Genomic DNA, 4,647 nt, shown 5'->3' on the forward strand with positions numbered 1-4,647 from the left:
ACTACACATAGAACTAGAGAATCATCATTCAAGTACATAAATTATACCCTTGAAGTAGAGTATTGGCCCTTTCAGCCTCATCAAGAAGAGAAAAGTTGAGTCAAGTCTATATACTACAGACATACCATTTTATTCATATCAGCAGTCTTCAGAGGTGGAGATTGACATGGCTAAGTCAAATGTATATAATGGGCAATGATTAATAAACTTACTAAATTTGGGAAGAAGCAGCTCTATACACTGTCCTTTTTAAACACTGGGCTTTCCTTGTGGCTTAGCTGGTAAAGAATCCTCCTGCAATGCAGGAGACCTAGGTTTGATCCCTGGGTTGGGAAGATCCCCTGGAGAAGAGAAAGGCTACCCACTCCAATATTCTGGCCTGGAGAATTCCATGGACTGTATAGTCCAGGGGGTTGCAAAGATTTGGACATGACTGACGGCTTTCACACACATATAGCCTGAGAACTGGCAATATTTTACAAAAAAATAAGTACCCTTGTGGCATGACAATGAACTAACCCAGACTGCTAGCTTCCTCTCCTGAACTCAATTTTAAAAAAGCAAAAACCAAAACAAAGAAAAAACAAGAAAAACAAACCAAAAACCAGGGAGAAACACATGCATTTTAAAAGCCAACATAAAATCCATATGAGCCTCCTGAAGATCTAGAAAGTGGTTATGACCTTAAATGGAAAAGAAATAACAGTCTGCCTCAGGAGGTTTACAAACCAGGACACCAGCTTCAGACTCCCCATCCTGGGTCAAGGAATCACAGAAGGATTCAGGGATGAATTAAGATGGAATATATGTGAGATATTATGAATATATTTAAGAAATATGAAGGAGAGTGTTACCATCTACATAATATTAATAACATACAATTGACCCTTAAACACACAGCAGGCAGGGATGCTTACCCTCTATACAGTCAAAAATCTGCATCTAACATTAGTCTTTCCTCCACATCTTCAATTCGACATCTACAAATTCAACCAACCACATTTCATGCTGTATTGTAGTACATATTTATTTTAAAAAATGTTTATATGAGTGGATCCATGTTGAAACTCATGTTCAAACCCATGTTGTTCAAGGGTCAACTATAAAGGGAGAATAAGTGAAAGGAGGTAAATATTTGAAGAATTAATGACTGATAGTTTCCCAGAATTAAAGATGAAAGGCCTTAGATTAAGAAGGCATATAGCATACCAAGGGGCAAACAGAAGAGGAAAAGGAAATCCAAAATCTAGACATCAGTGGAGGAAAACTAAAGGACTTCAAAGTTCAAGAGAAAATTTGGAAAGCTTCTAGTAAGAAAGAGCAATTCAACTACAAAGGATAAAATTCAGATGATTAGTTGTCTCGAGCCATAGCAGAGACAATGAAAAATGTTTTAAAGGGTTTAAAGACAAAAGCACTGAGGTTAAAATTTTATGCCCAATAGTGCCATTTAAATATAAGAAGGCAATAAGTAAGTATTATTTGTATGCAAAGCCTCAGAAGAAAGCTCAGCATAGCAGAAAGACCTGCTATGAAAACACTTTTACAATAAGTACTCCAAAAGAAAGAAAAAAACTAAAGTCTGATATAAAGAAAGTTAGAGTGAGTAAATAAGTTTAAAAGTTTTATTTTACCTTTAAAAAGCAACCTACTTTACGTTTTACCTTTAAAGAGCAAAAAGTTAATACCCATAATAACCTGAGCTAAAGGGGGATAATACCAAGTGGATTTTCTTGAGAAAAGAGGAAAGAAGAGGTTGCCATCAGAAGTAAGACACCATTTTACAGATGAGGAAACTGAGGCACAGAGAGGTTAAAAAACCTATGTAAGGACACACAGCTAGTAAGATTTAGTGTCAAATTCAGTGCCTGAATTCAAATTCAGGCAGTATAACTCAGAGCTCAACCTTCAAGGAGAAAATATAGATATTGATAAAAATCAAGAACTATGAAAGGGAAAGAAAAAACCATAAAAGTAGGTCTTAAGTTTAAGGTAATCACCAGATATACAAAAATTTAAAATGTATACCTGTCTAACCAGCATAAGAATATTTGATGTATTGATCAGAAGTAAAGAAAGGAAAAATAAATTGACCAAATGAAAGTATGATAAAGAGATGAAACAGATAGTTTTAATAACTTTAAATATGACAATAACTAAAATAAATGCAAATCATTACATTAAACTAACCAACAAAAACAAACAGGGTGTCAGGTTGGTTTAATAACAAACAAAAAATAAGATTTAAAAATACATTGTCTAGAGACATGCTTAGTACAGAAAAGATGGAAATGAAAGGAAGGAAAAAAGATGTAATAGACAAGTGTGAAGCAAAAGAAAGCCAGAGAGGTGGTTTTAACATCAGCTGCAAGTGAATGTCAGGCCAAAAATAGCAGGGAAGAATATTATATTCAGGTTAAAAGGATATAAACCCAAAAGGTATAATGATTATACCCCTAAGTGCACTTAGCAACATCTCAAATAGTAGTTCACCTACAGTTAGTGCCTATCAGATTCCAAGCACTGTTCTAAGAGCTTTACATGTATTAACTCATTTAATCCTCAACAAACCTATGCTGTAAATATTAACCTCCATTCAGCAGAGTAGGGAACTGAGTCATAGAGGGTGAAGAGGCTTGCACAAGGACATGCTCAGACTACACTTTCTCAACCCCTATTTTCCGCTCCTATTCTAAATTATAAAGTAATAACCGACAAGTTTTTAAGGTGATAAATCAAGAACAAATTATGAATTTACTTGGAAATTTTAAAACACCCTACAGAAAATGATAGATCAGGTAAGGTAAGGTGAAGTCACTCAGTCGTGTCCGACTCTTTGCGACCCCGTGGACTGTAACCTACTAGGCTTCTCCGTCCATGGGATTCCCCAGGCAAGAATACTGGAGTGGATTGCCATTTCCTTCTCCAGGGGGATCTTCCCGACCCAGGGATTGAACCCGGGTCTTCTGCACTGGAGGCAGACGCTTTAACCTCTGAGCCACCAGGGAAGTCCAGATAACAAATAAATAAAGTAACAGAACATGAATCAGCAAATTCTGCCTTGCTGGCTGGCAGCCAATTTTTGAAAATAAAATTTTATTGGAACAAAGCTACACTCATTTATTTACATAGAGCCTATGGCTGCTTTTGCATCACAACAGCAGAATTGAGTAGTTATGACAGAAAATATATGGTCTGCAAAGCCAAAAATATTTACTATCTGTCCTTTAAGGAAGGATTGCCAGCATCTGCTGTAGAAGATTTAAAAAACAAAGTTAACAAGAACCAGTGATAGATAGAGCATTTTATACCTAGAGAATAGCATCTACACATCTCCCAAACAGTATAACAAATTCATTACCTTAAAGCTCTAATTCTATCCCCCTTGCACAAAAACACAGTTGTCCAAAATATAACCCTTCACAATATTAGATTATAAAACAAACACAGGGCCAGGAAAGTGAGATGAAAATTAATGTCTTCCTTAAGAAAAGGTATTTGAATGTAACAAAGGCACAGATCTTTAGCGCTAATGTAAACAACAGTAGAATAGGTGAATAAAATGTCTCAGTGCAACTGTGAACATTCATCAACAGAGTTAAAATAAGCATTACCCTCCATTTACTGAATAATCCACTGCACATCCCTTGAAGGAGAAAAAGTGAGAATAACAGATAAGAGCCTGGGCATTGAGGTCAAGCAGCACAAATTTCATTCTCAGCTCTGCCACTGAGCACTGTGTGTACTTCAGAAAGTCACTTAACCACTCTGTGCCTCGATTTTCTGATGTGTAAGATGAGACTAGCACCCAACTAACCACAGTTATTGCGAGTAAAAAGTCAGTTCAGTTCAGTCGCTCAGTCATGTCGGACCCTTTGTGACTCCATGGACTGCAGCACGCCAGGCTTCCCTGTCCATCACCAACTCCCTGAGCTTGCTCAAACTCATGTCCATAGAGTCGGTGATGCCATCCAACCATCTCGTGCTGTCATCCCCTTCTCCCGCCTTCGATCTTTCCCAGCATCAAAGTCTTTTCAAATGAGTCAGTTCTTCACATCAGGTGGCCCACGTACCAGAGTTTCAGCTTCAACATCAGTCCTTCCAATGAATACTCAGGACTGATTTCCTTTAGGATGGATTGGTTGGATCTCCTTGCAGTCCAAGGGACTCTCGAGAGTCTTCTCCAACACCACAATTCAAAAGTATCAATTCTTTGGTGCTCAGCTTTCTTCACGGTCCAACTCTCATATCCATAAATGACTACAAGAAAAACCATAGCTACACAGACCTTTGTTGGCAAAGTAATGTCTCTGCTTTTTAATATGCTATCTAGGTTGATCGCAGAGACATTACTTTGCCGACTAAGGTCCGTCTAGTCAAGGCTATGGTTTTTCCTGTGGTCATGTATGGCTGTGAGAGTTGGACTGTGAAGAAAGCTGAGCGCCGAAGAATTGATGCTTTTGAACTGTGATGTTGGAGAAGACTCTTGAGAGTCCCTTGGACTGTAAGGAGATCCAACCAGTCCATCCTAAAGGAGATCAGTCCTGGGTGTTCTTTGGAAGGACTAATGCTGAGGCTGAAACTCCAATACTTTGGCCACCTCCACCTCATGCGAAGAGTTGACTCATTGGAAAAGACTCTGATGCT

At 38.0% G+C, this 4,647-nt stretch overlaps 1 non-coding gene across 1 annotated transcript; it reads right to left on the reverse strand.

Moving 5' to 3' along the window:
- Nucleotides 1–2,936: 2,936 nt before the first annotated feature.
- TRNAW-CCA (transfer RNA tryptophan (anticodon CCA)) lies at nucleotides 2,937–3,008 on the reverse strand. Its single transcript has one exon. It is a non-coding gene; the product is annotated as a tRNA-Trp (tRNA).
- Between the last annotated feature and the right edge of the window lie 1,639 nt (nucleotides 3,009–4,647).

The sequence above is a fragment of the Capricornis sumatraensis genome, chromosome 1 (genome assembly GCF_032405125.1).
Source record: "Capricornis sumatraensis isolate serow.1 chromosome 1, serow.2, whole genome shotgun sequence".
NCBI classification, from domain to species: Eukaryota; Metazoa; Chordata; class Mammalia; order Artiodactyla; family Bovidae; genus Capricornis; species Capricornis sumatraensis.